Source organism: Argopecten irradians, chromosome 12 (assembly GCF_041381155.1).
Source record: "Argopecten irradians isolate NY chromosome 12, Ai_NY, whole genome shotgun sequence".
Taxonomy (NCBI): domain Eukaryota; kingdom Metazoa; phylum Mollusca; class Bivalvia; order Pectinida; family Pectinidae; genus Argopecten; species Argopecten irradians.
In genome coordinates, this window is record NC_091145.1 from 6488135 (window position 1) to 6507864 (window position 19730).

Here is a 19730-nt window from a genome sequence, read left to right on the forward strand (position 1 = left end):
AAAACTGTGTGCTAATGAGTATTTTAACCCCTTTTTTCATTTCTGAAAATTTTCATTTGAGGTGAATTATGAGTTTTATAAAATTTATACAAAAAATTAGACAAAAATTTTATAAATTACTGCTGTTTTGAAGCATTAGTATTTAATTGTTATCCTTTATTACAGGATGCATGAAGGATTTACTATAACTTAGATAGGGTAATTTCCATCAATTTCTTTTAAAAGTGTCAATTCACAGTTTCATCATAGTTATAATTGCTCAGTGTAAATCAATTTAATAAAAAAAAAAAAAAGATAATTGTAAATGCAAGTGATGATTTGCTTTATCAATGCTGATAAATCAGGAATGCATTAGTAAATACTTCTCATTTCACTGAATTATATATCCTATTTTCTCCTCCATCTATACTTCTTTTTTCTTCCACCATTTCCCTGAATTATCGCATCTCTTACTTTATCCCTACCTCACGGTCACGGTCACCCTACCTCATGGTCACCCTACCTCATGGTCACCCTACCTCACGGTCACCCTACCTCACGGTCACCCTACCTCACGGTCACCCTACCTCATGGTCACCCTACCTCACGGTCACCCTACCTCACGGTCACCCTACCTCACGTCTCCGTCACCTACCTCACGGTCACCCTACTGATCTCATGGTCTAGTGGTCACACCCTACCTCACTGGTCACCCTACCTCATCACCTACCTCAGGTCCTACCTCCCTCCATTACATCACCCACGGTCCCCATCCCCACCCGGTCGGTCACCTACCTCACGGTCACCCTCCTCATGGTACCTACCTACTCCCCATGGTCACCCTACCTCATGGTCACATCTCCCCACCCATGGTACCTCACGGTCACCCACCTCCCCCTACCTATACGTCTCCTATTCACCATTTCACTAATTCACCCTGTCATCTTACTGATGTCTTAATATGGTGGTGAAGGTGTCCCAATGGGGGGGGAGGGGAGATAACTCCTTCCATCTACCTTCAACCATTATTACATCCTATTATCTGCTAGAATACCCCCCCATCCTCCCCATTTTCACATACCCCTCCCCACCCCATATTTCCCCTATCCCCCTGTACAATACCACCCTATAACCCCCCTCCCAATATTACAATCCAGCCCCATCCCCCATGAATATCACCCCCTCCCCATATCATCTCCCCATATACCCCCCTCTCCTCCCAATATTAACCCCCTACCTCCCATGTATATCACCTATCCCCTCCCAACTTATAAAATACCAGCAGGAACAGATACTGTCAGTAGAGATACACACATAATCAGCTCCCCCCATATCACCCCCATATTACCCCTCTCCCCTCCCAAATTAACCCCCCTCCCCCCCTCCCCTCTGAATATCACCTATCCCCTCCCAACTTATACAATACCAGCAGGAACAGATACTGTCAGTAGAGATACACACATAATCAGTTCCCCCCCCCCCCAATATTACCCCCCATATTAACCCCTCTCTCTCCCCATATCACCCCCTCTCCCCTCCCAAAATTAACCCCCCTCCCCCCTCCCCTCTGAATATCACCTATCCCCTCCCAACTTATACAATACCCAGCAGGAACAGATACTGTCAGTAGAGATACATACATAATCAGCTCCCCCTCATATCACCCCCCATATTACCCCTCTCTCCCAATATTAAACCCCCCTCCCCCCTGAATATCACCTATCCCCTCCCAACTTATACAATACCAGCAGGAACAGATACTGTCAGTAGAGATACACACATAATCACCCCCCCCAATATCACCCCCCCCCATATTACCCCTCTCCCCCCATATCACCCCCTCTCCCCTCCCAAAATTACCCCTCCCCTTCCCCCTGAATATCACCTATCCCCTCCCAACTTATACAATACCAGCAGGAACAGATACTGTCAGTAGAGATACACACATAATCAGTTCAGGGTCAGTACACATGTGTTGAGCGTGTAAATGATGTACTCAATGTGGCTTTACAAGCCTCAGGAATGTACAGCCAGCTCATTAAACAAACCTGTCCCCCATTAATGTATTAGTGTAATTTGCCATAGTGTGCTTCATCCTGTATCATATTGACATTCAAAGCAATGACAACATTCCATATCTGTATAGCATTCACATTTCAAATTTTGTCCAAACTTCCTTATTCCTCATGTTTCAGTTATGGAATTAGAATCAAAAGGGAAAGGTCATAATTAATGCTTAATAAGTGCCCCCAACCTCTTCATAAGAAATTTTGAAATTATGCAAGTTTTGTACTGTTTCCCTATTTCTTATGTTTCAGTTAAAAAAAAATTCAAAAGGAAATACCATAATTGCAGTTATAAAATCCTTTCCAAATGAGTGCCACAATCTCTTCATAAGAAACTTTGAAATAATGCTAATTTTATACTTTTTCCGTATTTTTTGTTTCAGTTAAAAAAATTAAAAAAGAAATAACGTAATTGCTGTTATACCGTAATCACAGTTATCCCTTCCAAATGATTACCGACCTCATCGAAAGAAATTGATATTATACAAATTCAAATTTAATCATGTGATACATTTAGATCATTCTGAATAATGGTTAAAACTTTCTGTCTACTGTAAATCAACTTTTTATATCTGTGACATTATTTCATATTTCCATCTTTGGTACATTTTTCGCAGCAATTAAGTTTTTGTTTCATGATCTAATCTTCTGTGTTTCTACTTTTTGTGACGATTTCTTTTTGTGGTCTTAACATTTGGGATGCACGAATGAAATCACACATAAATATTTGTTTACATTATTTCCAGACCACAATGTTTAAGCCACAGCTGACAGACATACCCTATTCGACCCAATAAGCGCCCAGGGCATTTATAAAATTAAAAAAAGAAAATGAAAAAAAAATGAAAAGGTGCATAATAAGATGAAATTATTGCAATCCTATACAGTTTTGATAGTATTGGTCTTATGCCCATCAGTTGAAATTGAGTCCTCAAAAGGAGGATGGGGACTTATAGGAACATGGAAGCTTATTGGGTCGAATACGGTATACAATATAGCAAGGGATATATATATGGTCATAGTATATAATTGTACTAAATAGTCTGATGATTAAGGAAGTTTTATAGTTCATATTGTTATCATTATGTTGGCATCCTGGGCATGGTCGATGTAGAGGTTGCGGTGGCCATGAAGTTGTCCTGACATATTATGACATTATAGGTCGCGAATCCCATGTGGTACTGACTGCTGTCGGTGATTTTTCTCCAGGTACTCAGGCTTTCCTCTACCAACAAACCTGGTACATCCTTCAATGACTTGCGCTGTTAATAGGACGTTAAACTAATAAAACCCAAACCCTAATAAATCTACACAAATCAGTTACCTAGTGACAGTAATTGTTAAAGGTCCCGATTATCACAGAAAATGCCTACATGTTACTATTGTATTTCCAAGAACTAACAAATACTACCAACTGCAGTAAAATTGTTCTTCAAGAAATGTCAAGAGCTCTTGAACTTCTCTCAGATTAACTGCAGTCATTTTGTCAATATACAGTCCATAAAAAATTCCTTTTACTTTTTGTAGTATAAAATGTACTTGTAGAAAAATACCATTATCTCCAAGGAAAGGTGTCACCACTAAAAGTGGCAATGTCTTTTGCCATAAAACAAGAGACAGCATTCTGTAATATCATTTATGGGAGCCATTTTGGGTGCCATTGAGTGATCTCATACTGGTTTCATGAAATCTTTTGTTTTAGGAACGAATATTTGTAGGTAGGAATGAATAACCCACTTTAAAACCATAATGGCTCCTTATTGTCTGTACACGTCATAGCTGGTAGAGAAAAATTTAGAGGTTTGATACACTGAAATCTCACTTAAAATCATCATGACCTTTACCTCAAGGTTAAAGGTCATACATATGCAAATTTATGGAAAATTTATATGAGCAATATAGTCCTGTACCTCAAATTGACTATATTGCTAAAAAAATGTGCAATAAATTTGTAATAAAGTCATTTTGACCAAAATTTAATTAAAAAGCTATTTAAGCAATCTCAAAATGATTGAGACTTTTTAAGGTGTGTGCTAAGGGGATGTCATTGGCCCTCAATCTTCTTCTTGAGGAGATGTGCATTTTACAATATTCATTTTTGTTTGCCATGTATGATTACCAAATGAAGCGTCATAATGAACATAAATCAAAAGTTGTGTATGGATATATCATTGGTAAGCATGTCTGGTTTCGAGCAATATGACAAAAAAAATGGTCGTTTTTACAAAAGAAACATGTTGCTTAGTTGCCTTTGGCTCCATTGAGGGGTAGAAGGGGTACTTTGTTAGCCATTAGCATATAATTCTAGTTAGTTTATTGTTAAAACACATATTTTAGTTATGTAAACTTTTGTAAAATGATTATATTTGTGCATTCAAAGGGACATGTGTTTTTATTCATTAAATAATAAATGTTTCAGTTCAGAATGCACTATGTTGACACTGCTATAATTAATGAACTGATCCATGGAGATGAGACAAATTCTGTGTAATTTTGTTGAAGGTTAAAAAATTAATCAGCCCAATAAACTGCACCATAACATTTTCACCAATTCTAATGAATTCTTTGATTTGAACACGCAAGTCATTGATTCAGATTGCAATTAGTAGTTGGCGACATTTTCATGTTGTGCTGGGTGTTGCCATGGTAACCATCTCTTGACGTTAGTTTTAATTAAGGTTATTGCTAGCATATAAAGAGATATAAGATATTAAAATTAGGAATATTTACATAATGCAATGTTGATATATTTACTTAATGCATGATATGAACAAAAGCAGTAAACAAAACCAAATAAAGATCAATTGTATCGGAGACTTAAATCCTAGGTATTTGAACTTTTTCTACAGATTGTGGCTTTACTGTTAAAGCATTCAGTTGAGGTAAATGGTATGAAATCGATCACACTAATCAATTACGGTCGTCAGGTTTACCTGATGAAAGCTAATCCTAAAGCTTGTAGGCTCTTACTCTAGGTATATAAAATGGAGACTGTTTCTGATTTGAAATGCTATGGAGATATCAATATGAAATTGGGTTTGTTATTCATGTTAGGATTCAGTGATTCACATCAAAGTAATTAAACCCTAATTTCATACCTGAATGAGTTTCCAGCTTTTATTGGGATCGATCAACAACTGCATGGCCTTGAATTCCTTGTCAGTGTAATAATTAAACCGTTTCATTCCAAAGACACAATTTTACATTGGAATGGTATACTTAAAGTTGTTCCTGATTTTCTAGGTAATATCTGAAAACAATTATGTCAACTATGAAATATGGATCATAAAAGCTACTTTTTTCATATCTGTGAAATATGGATCATAAAAGCTACTTTTTTCATATCTGTGGAATAGTTAAAGATGAAATAAATACGGCTCACCATAAACTGTTGTACTTTAACATTGAGAAGTGGATTTTTGCCATCAATCAGTTACAAAATATTTACTAATTTGAACTATTTAATTACAGGAGAGTACATTTTCAGAAGAAATGTGGTATTTAAGTTTGTGCACTAGAGAGGAATCAATGATATTAATTTTGAGGGTTGAAAATAAAAAGAACTACTTTATCTTGAATTTTGATAAATTGTCTCAAAAAGTTCTTTGTTTTTTCCAGGAATCTGTATACATTTGCTGATATTTGAGGTCTTACATTCATGCATTGATAAAAAAGGTAAGTGATTTAGCTTAGAAACATTTATTATATGTAGACTTAACAGAGAAAATGTCTTAATATGACAATAAGACTTAAGGATGTATGTTACCTTCATTTGTTACCTTTACCTCAAAAGAGTTCCATTTTTAGAACTAAAAAAAGTCTCATTGATTGTAAGTCATTAAAACATGAAAGATTTAATTCTAACTGTACTGATTTAAGAATATTAACTCAATCACCACTAAAACACATTTGAGATCTCCTGATTCAATGGTTGGAATAGTTCATTACGATTTTCCAGGGGTACATTATTTAAAGTTAGATAAATTATATTAAATTAATATTCAGATTCATTCAATTGGGAATACAAATGGATATTCATTAGATAATTTTTTACTAGGCAAATATATATAAATTTCGTAGCACCTCAGATGAAGAAATGATTCTATCGATGCCATTAGTAAATGAAGTTCACCGGTGTCTGTAATGTTGATACGATTATCTTGATCTCATAGGAGTCTGCCGGGCTGATCAATATCGCTAGGTAAACTCAGATTAGAATGTGCGATGCTATTAAGTTCATTAACCTAATTACTATACGACGATATCAGGATGAAAGAGCGATGCTATATCATAAAGAGCTGATTAATATATGGGGAAATAACTTTTGCATCTTTTCTTTTCTTGCTGGACTCAAAGGTCAATTTATTGATTTTGCAAATAACATGACATCACTATACATTGACTGTTATTGTGAAGTTTATGAAAAGTTGTTGATTTCATTTTGCACATTGTTATTATCAATCTTCTTTGACACAGCTGGATTGAATAAAAGAGATCAAGATCTTTGAAACTCCAACCAAAACCCCCTCCTTGTCCCCCCCCCCCCTTGTCCCCCCCCCCCCCCCCCCCCCCCACCACCACCACCACACACACACCCAATCCCCACTTACCAATGAATTCACCATGACACCCAATCCCCACTTACCAATGAATTCACCATGGTTCATTCCAAGGTGAAACATTGTAAAAATCAAGTGTACTTTATTCCACTATTGAAATAAAGTGTTTTGAAGCTGTCAAATGCTGCATTCTGAAATGGATTGTACAGGTAATCGGCTTCAGGATATATATAAGCTTCGTTAAATCTTCTCATTAGAAATGAAAAATTGGCTTCATGCAGTATCACTTTGCACTAAGTTACCCTATTCATGCTCATCCTGAGATAAAGCACAGGGGCTTGACACCTCCCTCTAATCCTGGACTTATAAAACAATACTAGATATTGGTATTTTTTTATTCTGTGTCATAAGATTGTGTCAAGTGTCTGTGAGATAAAAGTGCGGTTGTGATTCGTAATCTATGATGAAATAGACAGCTCAATGTTTTTATTGGTTCCATGTTGATCCAGCATCTATTGTTTGGAAGCTGAGTGAGAATATATATGGGGTTGAGATTCCACATGGGATTTCTTCAGGTCAGAAGGATTTTGATACGACTTTGACTTTTTATGAACAGTGGTACTAGAAAATTCTGTGCAGTGAGAAAAGAGAACCCATGTCAGTGTTGAAATACAACACTAAGATCAATTTCATGGATTTCTCGCTGTCAATGTATAAATTGTTTACCATGTGTGTAAGTCAACATCAAATAAGGAATCTGATTACTTTTGATGGATTTGTAAATAAGGAGCTAGATGTTCATGATCAAAGATCAGTGATGATTGAAGACAGACACATGCTGTCATGTTTAACTCACATATACCTGAAAGAAGATACATGTATAATCCGCCATGATATATCATTTCAACAAGATATTCAGGTCACATGCTGATTTTATAACCTGAATTCAGGGATTAATTTACATTGGAATTTTGTTATGTCATTACGGATATTCTGTTATTCTGTATAACCATTGACCGTTGGTCAGAAATACTAGCCATGCACACAATACAAAATGCAAAGTCATGAGCGGTATCCGCTTTGATTTGATTGACAGTTGACAAATCATCAATTGTCATTCAACTTTGGAAAAGAGTAGATCTGAAGAATCGGAACACAATCTGATTTAAAAAAAAAAAAGTCAATTTAAGACTTTTTTCTCTCTCAAAATTTTCTCATATGTAAAATAAATAATATTATTATTATTATTATGATTAGTTTAGATTGATTTAGTATCCAGGGTGTTGAGTCATTCATTGTCACAACCTTAATATAGGGTAGATATTCAGATTTTTTACCCGAATCGTGACAACGTTTCAAAATTGTCACGACTCATTTTATTGAAAGTCGGGTGGTTGCAACATTGAGCATTTAAATCTCCCTTACCAAAGTCCAAATATGGGCATACGTAAAGAGATAAAGATTTATATGTCGTATTGAATTTCAGCTATCTGATATTGTCAAGTGTATATATATATACAAAAGGAGAATTAGGTAATTTCACCTTCATGTATGTAAGTTGAAGAAAAATTTATTACCCGAAACCAACCACATGACCTACTTCTGCGTCAATACCTGTAATGAGAACAATACAGGTATAATACACCTGAAGTTTATTATAGATTCTATAAATAGACTGTGTACAATGTTGATCATTGGCCTATGACAAACTTAGTCATAGGGTAGACTGTTATAAGGAAGATTGTATAGTATTCACAATAGCTAATACACTTCCTGGACGAAATAAGGGTGTGAGCAATTGAACCTCGTGTTTGGATCTAAAGGTGGAGAATTAATATCGTAGTGAGGAGAGCTTTTATGGAGGAACATTGATATGTAATATATCCACCATTAGTATTTGAACAAACCAGATGACAGGTATTTAACAATACACTTCCATTAACTTTTGACAGGTATGTTTAGTAATATCAATATTCTCTATATCTGTTCATAGTGGCAAGGATGTACAATTGTTTATTTTCAAATATCGACTATTTTAGAGAAATTTTGAAATATATGTTATAAGATGGTGCTTTTAGTTTGATTTTCATTGTATAAATACCTGGGATGGTATATTGAGGTGAATGTTTTGTCATATCTTTGTGTGTCAGATACGCCTGTTCAATGTAATGTACCTGTACAAATATATTATGTATTTATTGTACAGGGGCCAGCGTAAGAAAGCCCTATTGTAACGTCAATATGGTTATATCGACGTTTCTTTCATTATGACGTCATTAGAAATGGTGTGCTCATGAAAGACTGAATGAAGGATTGGAAAACACAGTATTTTCAGCAAAGCAAATAAGTGATATGAGAGAAAAACATTTGTTCATATGTGGGATAAAGAATATTAGGAATATTGGGGGTTGTCACAGGTATGACATTGGGGATGGGGGGAGAGGGGGGCTTAGAGTATTTAACTGACAGATAAAATTTCATGGTATTCATCAATTAAAGAAACAAAAAATGTATCATATATCTTCACTAAATTCACCAGTAGTTATAGCGTATATCATAGGGGGGCGTCAATTTGTTAATGAAGCGTTTAATGTGATTCAACATTGGATCCTAATGATGTGACAGTTACCAGGTACTAATCACATTGGTTTTTCTCCAGGTACTCTGGCTTTCCTGCACCCCCAGAACTAACTGGCACATAATTAATGATCCAGCTGCTTGTTGATAGATCATAAAATTATGTAAATTGTCAAACTATTAACTTTTTAATCCTATACCAAATTATTCTCATATATATATGAAGGACATTCGCCAAATATCATTATGGTTTTTTGGGATCAGCTAACTAGAAGAATACGATCAGAAAAACATTACCATTGACCATTAATGTATAATCATGGAAACATGTTACAATGACCTAAAAATCAACATAGCACTCATATTTCAATAATATCCTGTCCTGTCGTAAAAAACCTATAATTTAAAGCGTTTTCAACATATAAATGCTTTTATGTTGTCGGCTGTTATGATGTACTGTGTTGACATTTCCATGCGCTATGTTTAGCAATATGGACACTGATAATGTCAATTATTCATCAACTATCGAAGCATCGGGCTTCGAGAGAACTGAAAAGAGAATTGTATATATCACACAGTTGATATGACATAGATATGAAACAGTGTCTGCAGTGGTTCTTTGATGGTGAACTCTGCTATCATATTTTCAGTATCATGTTTTTATTTTCAATTTTTTGTAAAGTTTATCGAAATCATCCTACTGTATTATGAACATTTTTTTCTCTCCAAATATTAGGTATTATCTGAGATCTAGTCACTGTCAATTGCCTGGAATGATTTTTGTGTGGCACTAGTCCAGCAGAAACTTCCTAAACTCACAATTTGAAAGAAATTTCTTTAGATGGTTCAAAAAAGAAACTTGATACAATATTGCATCTTTGAATAATGCCAAGTTGTCTGCCTTTGCTGGTATGAATGAAAATTTTGTCATTTTTCTCTGAAGTAGATGATGCTATGCTCACGATTTCAAGATGTATAACCTGATCGTTACCTATACATACAAGGGCAGATAACTCTGTAATTTGCAAGGCAAGAAATTCTGTATTATATATCAATGCAAAATTTGGGTTGCAGAATGCAGCCAAGTTCATTCTCACAGATCTTATAATAGTAAAAGTTAGGGTATTGGTAAAACATAGATAGACTAAAACTGTTGAAGCATCGTTTGTATACCGCGATATGAAAGCTGCTCTGGGTCTATTTCACCTTTTGGATTTTATTCACCTGTTTGAAAGAATATTTTTGCAATAATGAATGGGAAATTATTAAGAAGGAAATAAAGTTCTCCGGTTACAGGTGATGAAATTGGAAAGGTAACGTTTTATAATCATGAAGCTCAATTCAAGGACATGACATTGCCATGGATACCTTTGATTTCACTCAATTTTCCAATACGTTAAAAAACAACAGGAAGTTTGCCTTTGACAAAGTAAATTGTGGATCATGATTTAATGCACCAAATATAATGGTGCATGTCTATTGCAGAAAATTGTTGTTTGTTTTGGAACTTTGCAGTTTTCTCCATGCTAGCATTCAACTGATATACAATATGGTATGTAGAATTTTGAATTTGAAATTTCTGGCTAATTGTTCATCTGTTGGTGCTATGTAGTATTTCTCCTAAAACTTTTACATGAGATCAAGAACAAATTGCAATTTTGTTTACGTTTTTTCTTTGATAAATGTTGATTTTAATTTCAGTTTAGCTGTTATCAGTGTACGTATGATCACATTATAACCTTAAGTAATGATTTTCACTGAAACATTTACCAGTACTTCAAAGAAAAATGGAAGTTTAACTTTCGATTGAGATATCTGGAAGCAAACAACACAACAGAAAACCGAGAATTATTTTAGCATGGCCTTATGACTTTTACATCAGTACCTTCAATATGTTATACCAATAAAAATGGCAGTAGGTTGGAGAAGAAGAAGTGAAATCTTAGATATCTTTCCTTAGGGAATTGGTTGTCATGAAGTTAATTATAGCAACTTATAGCTACTGGTGTCTCCCCGAGGCAATTCGTTGTATCTGGATTTCTATCGGTAGGAAGACCCAGATCTTGGTCTTATCAGCATTTGTATTTATGTTTCCTGTCTTGGAAAGTTAAATGAGTCTTAAGGGTGAACTTCTTAAAGTGTATGATCGTTCAGAACGGAGACCCACAGTTGAACAATGCAATTAAACCCACTGCTGGCTTTGAGCTTTTTTCTGGTACTGACAAAAAAATATGTAGCTTGATGTGGATCTTTTTGTGGAAACCTGCTACGTAATTTGATTACGCTTACCGTTGGAACATTACCATTTGATGGGCTCCCATCTGCAGGTTAAATTTAAACATGTTAGCCAATCAAATCTTTGATTGCTATTGTGTGCACTTTGCCATCACTGTCATAGTGTCGCTAATGGCTACACAATGGCACTGCAAAAGATACAAACGTTTCCTGATGTGTAAGCAAAACAGGCCGCTGTTACAATAAACAAGCAATGATGTCATTGTTCCCCTAAAGAATATTCTTGGTATCTCCTGTTTTTAAGACAATTATGCAATATTTGTCCATTATAGACAGGCATAATTGCTTTTATCCCTTTCACAGACATATTTTGTCCTTTATAGACAGATGTCTTATGTTCATCCTTTAAAGACAGGTGTTCAGATTTAACCTTTATTGACAGTTGTCTTATTTTTGTCCTTTATCCTTAAAGACAGGTTGACAGGTTTGACCTTGATGGACAGGTGTGCAGGTTTGACCTTTATAGACAGGTGTGCTGAGGTTTGACCTTTATAGACAGGTGTGCTGAGGTTTGACCTTTATAGAAAGGTGTGCTGAATTTTGACCCTTATAGACAGGTGTTGAGGTTTGACCTTAATAGACAGGTGTGCAGGTTTGACCTTTATATACAGGGGTGCAGGTTTGACCTTTATAGACAGGTGTGCAGGTTTGACCTTTATAGACAGGTGTGCAGGTTTGACCTTTATATACAGGGGTGCAGGTTTGACCTTTATATACAGGGGTGCAGGTTTGACCTTTATATACAGGGGTGCAGGTTTGCACTTCTTTTCTGCGGCGGAGTATGTACCATTCTACCAAAGAACTCTTCATCTCTGAATAATGAGTTCAAGGCCACACACCTATATTGGGAGAAGGTATGTCCATGCTTTACTAATTCACCCCTGAAAAACAATTTAGACTCTTCTAAATCAAAGACTAGTCAAGTCCATTAAGAATCAGGGGGAAAGAGCTAATAAAGACACTTCTCCATAAATATCAGTATTTACTTTGTTATCCAAATCTACTATTAATTAAGTGCAGTAATCAATGAAAGATTGTCAATAAATATAGTTTTCTTACAGTTCATCATTCAGAAATTATTTCCTTCTGATGTTTGTAATTTGCTCTACTTCTGCTGAGAAGGACAGTCGGGTTATTTTCTACCACTTAACAGTATGTAAGTGAGACGGCCCGTGTTTACATTAGAGATACCATTCCTGAGATAACCATTATACACAATATGGAGTAAGAATGGCTATACATAGAAACAGCTTTATGGAAATCAGAGAAACTATTAGTAACGGAAAGAGTTACCGTATGTCCTCATAATTATAGAGCTATTGAAACACGTCTAAATTTCCAATTAGTGCACCGAAATTGTAGCGTTATCATTTTCACAACACCCAACCAAAGATAGCAAGTCTAGCTCTTTGATGCTACGTTCTGTATGCTTAATGTTCCGATCTACAGCAGTGTGTTTTGTCAGGAATGATGCATGCAGCTAAATCTTGAGTTTGGAATGAAGAAATGCTGAATCCAAGGTTTGCAATATAAATGGTTACAAACTCTCTTGTAGGGTGATTTAAAGAATAATAGAAATTCCGTTATAACAAGAATGTTTGCATAATATCTCCTGTTTGATAGTTATAGATTTAAGAATACCTATTTGAATGTCTATGGAAAGCATACTTTTGCATGTTAATAGCTTTTATTGACTATTTTTTTATTGTAAATACAAATACATTATATATATGTACATTTATTTACCAGTGTTTATCGATTTTAAGTGTCTGGGTACTAGTGTGCTGAATTACAGCAAATATTTTTACCTGTAGCAATTTGAGATTTTAACAAGATTTTATTGATATTATATACATCAAATGAATTGGACATAAGGCTACACATATTTAAGTCCTCAAGATCTTAGCAAATACATTAGATAACTTTTATCTCGGAACAGAATATACAGTCAAACCTCGATGATTCGAACTTCGATGAATCGAATTTCTCGCTGTATCGAACTTTTTGTCTGGTCCCGAATTTCTTCACTATATAACATTACTAACTAACCCATGTATGAATCGAAGTTTTATGAATCGAAGTTCTCGATGTATCGAACTTTTTTCATGGACCATTTGTTATAGAATCATAGGTAACTGACACTCGATGATTCGAATAAAAATTTACCTGTACAGATCAGGTGTTCGCCGATACCCCGCGGCATGCTGTCACACCTAACTGTTAGCTGTCTCCCGACGGCCCTTCGCCAGACAATAGGGATTATGACAGCTTGTGTTGCTTGCTTGATATCATCAAGATAATTAATATCACTCATCAGACCGATACACGGTGCTTTGTTTTTACAAGCTGCGTTATTAAATCATTAGTACAGCAAAGATACAGTTAGTCGTTTTTGATGTTCGCCGCCGCTATTGTTAGCGGTTTGTAGAATTTACGGAACGGTAAATAGCAAGCCACATTATTAGTAACTCATACTCAAAATTGTTACATTGCACAACTTTGGCATAAACACTGGAACAAATCGATCATTTTAAATCGAAGTATTTTGTAGGTGTTGTAGCGCTTTCGGTTCCTCCTTTTTAGTTTCGTTTTTACCACGTGTTTTCGTTTTTATATTCATTCCGTAATATTAACCATCAATTAAATAGTCACCAAACGAACACATGTACATGGGTTAGGCCTAGTACACGTAAGTCTAACGATAGCAATACATTTGATTAATTGCATATTTCGTTTTTATTTTGTTTTGCTTGTGGTAAATACAATGATTATAAAGTTTACGGAACGGAGACGACATGTACACAACTACCACAGTTGCTCATGGTAAAAAAAACATCGGTCTAATTTCAACCACGAATAATTCGAAGTCTCGATGTTTCGAAGTTTTTCTGACGGTCCCTTGAACTTCGATACATCGAGGTTTGACTGTATTAAGGATTTGAGAAAATAAATTCTTTCATAGGGATCAGCATTAAGTAATATTAAGACGAACGAACATATTCTAAACCATTTTTCTCTTTATCCTTGTTACTGTGGCATCAGGACATTATTTTAATGTTACAATGTCTGTGATTGGTTGGTACAACAGATTATTTATGTTACAATGTCTGTGATTGGTCTGTACAACAGATGATTTCTGTTACAATGTCTGTGATTGGTTGGTACAACAGATTATTTATGTTACAATGTCTGTGATTGGTTTGTACAACAGATGATTTCTGTTACAATGTCTGTGATTGGTTGGTACAACAGATGATTTCTGTTACATTGTCTGTGATTGGCTTGTACAACATATGATTTCCTGTGTCTTTACTGTACCCTAGCTATCACTACTGACAAGTTCATTACCATGTACCAGACACCCTGTGGAGAAAACCACATTTATTCTGGATGAAACCATCTCCTAAGGTGTAATTTGAGTATAAACAAACCCACTGCAAAGCTGTGTTTATTCCCTAACCACATTGTTTATTTGCATTCCCCTCAAAATAAAAAACATAGCTAGGTAGACTAATTCAATAATTGATATGGCCGGTGCGTAGAAAAATATTTGTAAAGTAAGAAAACCTCCAAACACCATCTTCATATAAAATAATCAGGGGAAATAACTCTTGTTTAAATGATAAAGTACATCTAAATAATGTGTAGGTGAAGTGACCACAGCTATACCCATGTTCTCTTTTAATGAATGAGGTGATGTAAACACAACACAGCAGTTCATCATCACATGATATGCACACTCTATGGTGCATTTATAGCTGCAAAAACATTGAAAATATCAACTCAAAGATTGAACTATTAAAAATTGAATAAAAAAACTATTTTGATAACTGTAGGGTGCAGTAGATGTCCATAGAATATAGAATTATAAATAAATCTGGACGATGCGATGCTATGAGATGTATAATATGTGACATTTGATTGAAGACTCTAACCTTTATGGCAGATAACCGCAAATTATCATTCTGTTGTGTAATTCCTGTAATAAATAGGTCTGTAGTCCACAGCGTTTACTTAATGGGTAGTATCTCCATATACCTGATCTCAGGAGAGCATAAAACAGGGACTGTATTTGCCATAATTAGCGCCCCTCGCCCTATAAGCGCCCCTCCCCTTTTCTGGAGGAAAGTGTAAGTTGTATAAACGCCTCCATCCCATGGGTTTAACAATGTTTTACAGCATGTGATGCCTCTGACATCAGAATTTTATCCCGTAATAGTTTACATGAACTTGTGAATATTTTATATGTGACATAATAATGTGTCTCATAGGTTAAAATGCATATATATACATGTTTACTGTAACAGATGATGTGTCATAAGCACAGAAAAATTTAAAATATGGCTGACATTTTGAGTCCACAACTTATATTTTGTTTCACTAATATATTTTGTTTCACTAATATTAGAGCACCCACTCCTTTGTTACAATTTTTTAAGCTCCCTGGGCGCTAATTATGGTAAATACGGTAACAGAAATCAGGTATGAAAATAAATCTAATGATAAAGATCAAGGGATTTCTGGAGCTTGGCTGTGTCCAGAGCTGGTAGGAGTGGTCAGATCCAAGTGGTCAGATCTGATCAGTATGGGGTTCTTTGGCTGAGTACACAGTAGATATAGCCTTGAGGCCAACTCGACAGGGCTCCTACTTACAGTATCTACACAGACAGCCAATTGGATCCTTTTGCAACATGCATACATAAATATTTATGTCTAGACTGACAGGATTTAAGGAGTTCATTTGGGAATTCCCAGTTCTTCTCTTCATCAGCTCACCAAACCCGGATCATCACAATCACATTATTGTCTTTTATCTAAATGTATCATGGCTATGATGGACGATTGGTCAAGATCTCCTGACATATTATCACAAGCCCTCCACCTCTTGGTCGAGAGTTTGAATCTCAAGTTGGCAGTTGCTAGTTACTGATTGCTAGTCCATGGTTTTTCTCCTGGTACTCCGGTTTTCCTCCACCATCTAAACCTGGCATGTCTTCAAATGACCATTACTCTCAAACCAAAACATTAAAAAAAAAGAATAAAAAAATCTGATAATGTGAAGAGAAAATGAAAATTTTATTACTTGCATCAGTTACAATGTTTCGAATCATGTAATTTTTGACATGACCCAAACGAAGGTTAGATACAAAAATTTCAATATGAAATTCTCAAAGGTGTGTTTCAAGGTGATGTTATTGGTCAGTCATATTTAGACTGTAAATATGAAGAAAGATTTTTGTTTATTAAAAAAACACCCCTAAATTTTTGATGATTTATATTTTATACTTTGGGAGGATTTTATGGTAATATTGGTCAAGATTTGAAGTTTGTTGTAAATAGGTGGTGGTGGTTGTTTAGATGTGATGCGACTGGATGATCTCTCTCAAAGTGATATTGTCGATGTATGATGTACATAGGACACGTTAGCAGAGTATACATTACTGGGGAGTTTGGCTTGTTATCGGTCATCTGGGGACATAGAATCCCATAATTGGTCCGTACCAATTATTAACACTGGTCATTGTGGCTATCATCTAGATGACCAATTCCCTGACCACCGCATGATTTGCTGTTAATGCATGGTGGCCGCAGATCACAGAAATAATATAGTCTCAGATGGGCATCACAAAGGTCATGACCTTACATAGGATATGTGTACATATAGACACTATGAAGGTCATAAACTTATAAGGTTATTGCAAAGGTCATGACCTCTTGAAGGTCAAACAAGGTCGGCTGAAAATAAATGACCTCAGAAAATTCAAATATAGACATTAAAAGGGTCATGCAATGTCTAATAATTCTCACTCAAGGGCATCTGCACACAAAAAAAACATTACTTTGCGAAGGTTGAATAAAAAATATATGACCGCACAATTTATGGTCATCAGAATTGATGATATCATAAATGTTAAAATGGTGACCTTGACCTTTAAAATATCACCTGATATGATGACCTTGAGCTCTATCAAATCATATAGTTCCCATAATAAGATAAGCCTTTAATATATATCTGGTGCCTATCTCTTTAGTTTTGAAGAACATCTAACCTGTGTTTGGAGGTCCCAGGTTTAAACTCTAGTCTGGCTTCTACACTTAACTTCTCACAGTTTATTACTATCTCTCCTGTTATTGTCAGGGCAGTCCAGAGTTTAGAGTAAGCCCCTATGAAAATGACCACTGGTCAGTGTATGATATAGACTGACCACCATATGTAAACAGATTGTACAGGGTACTTAGACAGAAGGTATATATACTTATATATTGGTTATAAACAACTAAGTGGGTACTGTTCAGGACAGCTAAACACTGAAGTATCAGTATCACTTGTGCATAACGGTATTCTTCACAGTCTGACCTTATAGTCCACAAATCATAGATCCCAGTACCTCAAGTTCTGTCTTTCCTTAGTCCTCAAATCATGACCCTCTACCCCTTTCTTAGCCCCAATTGGCCTCATGCAGCCCTTAAATCACAGCCCCCCCCCCCCCCTTAATCCCACCCTGTCCCCAACCCATCCCAACCCATTTGACTTTGTGCAGTCTTGCAGTTACAGCTGCCCCATCCCCACCCCTACCCCCTTCTCCCTTCCCAAGCCCCGTCTGTCATGTAATTACAGCCCCATACCCCCAGCCCCAACTAACCTCTGTCCAAAAATTACAGTCTCTATCCCCTATCCCTGTCTGACCTTAGTTCTTAAACCTCCACTTCTGCCCATAAATTAGACTGGCTACCAGTCTCTAGAATATTAACAAAATCACTAGAATTTGGCTCGATTATTTTTGTCACTACTTCATGCCTGATTCTAAGTTTCAAACTAGGGGAGATAATCAAGTAAAGAACTGCTGAAAAAGTCTTATCAACAAGTTAGGGTCTGGTGGCCAGACTACCCAGAAATATATACCATATTTATTCTGAATGAAAACACTGAAACTTCTGTTAGTATCATCTGTAATCCCCAATCTCTTCTTTTAGTGTTATATAAAAGTTCAGTTTTATCCTTCACACGTTCCCCTCTTTTAATATAGGTTAGGCATGATTTGTTACAATTTGTGTGGACATTATAACTTATGAATCTTGTCTAGTTTCTGCCTTAGGTTATGATTAAGTGGTTGCAGATGGTTAAGAAGACAAGAGCAAATGTTCTGCGATTAGTCAGCTTGACAGATGAAGAATTGATCTCAAATTTTAAGATAAATAAAGCCCCTAATTGTTTTAGAACAGAACGAATGCCAAGGATACCAATGTGTATGAAATTTAACTGCGTATTATGGCATATTTGAAATAGGAATTCAAAGCAAATTCTTGCTGCATATTTTATTTTTATCTCTGTAAATGTTGTGGTGAGTTATCTGATTCTTGGTTATACAGTTATCAACTTGCTGAGAGGATATAGATGTTTTATCAACCTTGTGGAACCTGAGGCACAGACTGACATAGATAAATGGATGACTGATGTTGATATTTTGGGAAATAATATACTTCAAACCAGTATATCTGTATGGTTTTCTGTTGCTTAAAAACAGTTCCTTTTTAAATGATGTATTTTAATTGCAAAAAATATAGATTTTTAAATTAGTTAGCACCTTATATATTGAATTGACATTCTAAAATTAGAGTATTTCGTGAGGAGGGAAGTCATTTTTCATTAAATATATCTACTGGCATGTTATGATCTGGCAACAGGTTGTTAAAAAGATAATAAATCAATATTTGTAATTGTTGTAATAAGGTGAATGTTTTTGTCTTGTCCTTCAAACCAGTATCATGACGTAAATATGTGCAGTAACACATGGTGAAAACCTCTCTGAGCACACCCTTCCTTCAATAACAAATAATGCATGTGAGCATTTGGGAGCAGTTTCAATTCATAATAGATTGAGGAGGATCCATAAACTTTAAAGTACATGGCCATCATCGATATTTCACTTTATCAAGACTATTTTTTTTGTGAGTGCTCCTACAATTGTCATTGGTTTTAGTGATTAAAGATGCTTCTTTTTAGAGGAAAGTTCACTGATAGGAGTTAACTCTGGTTCACAAAGTTAAAACACTCCTCTAAGCGTTGTTGAAAAAAGTAAAATCAAAGTGAAACATTGAAATAGCAAAATGCATTAAATGTGCATGTCAACTAGAACAGACACAATGTGGAACTTCATTCAAATTTCATTTCAAAAAAATAAGTCACTGTTATGACAGCTGATAAAGAGCAAATGTTGTCATTGTTATTGGAATGATGCATTTCTAATGTATA

The 19730-nt window shown here is 35.5% G+C and overlaps 1 protein-coding gene across 7 annotated transcripts in view; it reads left to right on the forward strand.

The window, feature by feature from the left end:
- The window catches only part of LOC138335999 (protein kinase C delta type-like), a 108735-nt gene that overhangs the window by 47350 nt on the left and 41655 nt on the right, over nucleotides 1–19730 (forward strand). For 5 of the 7 annotated variants that reach the window (XM_069285250.1, XM_069285249.1, XM_069285255.1 and 2 more), the window contains exon 2: nucleotides 5664–5720. The gene's annotated coding sequence lies outside the window, so the exon portion shown is untranslated. Of the gene's footprint in view, nucleotides 1–5663; nucleotides 5721–8357; nucleotides 8557–19730 lie in introns of those variants that run through there. The other 2 variants (XM_069285253.1, XM_069285254.1) reach the window with 2 other exon arrangements.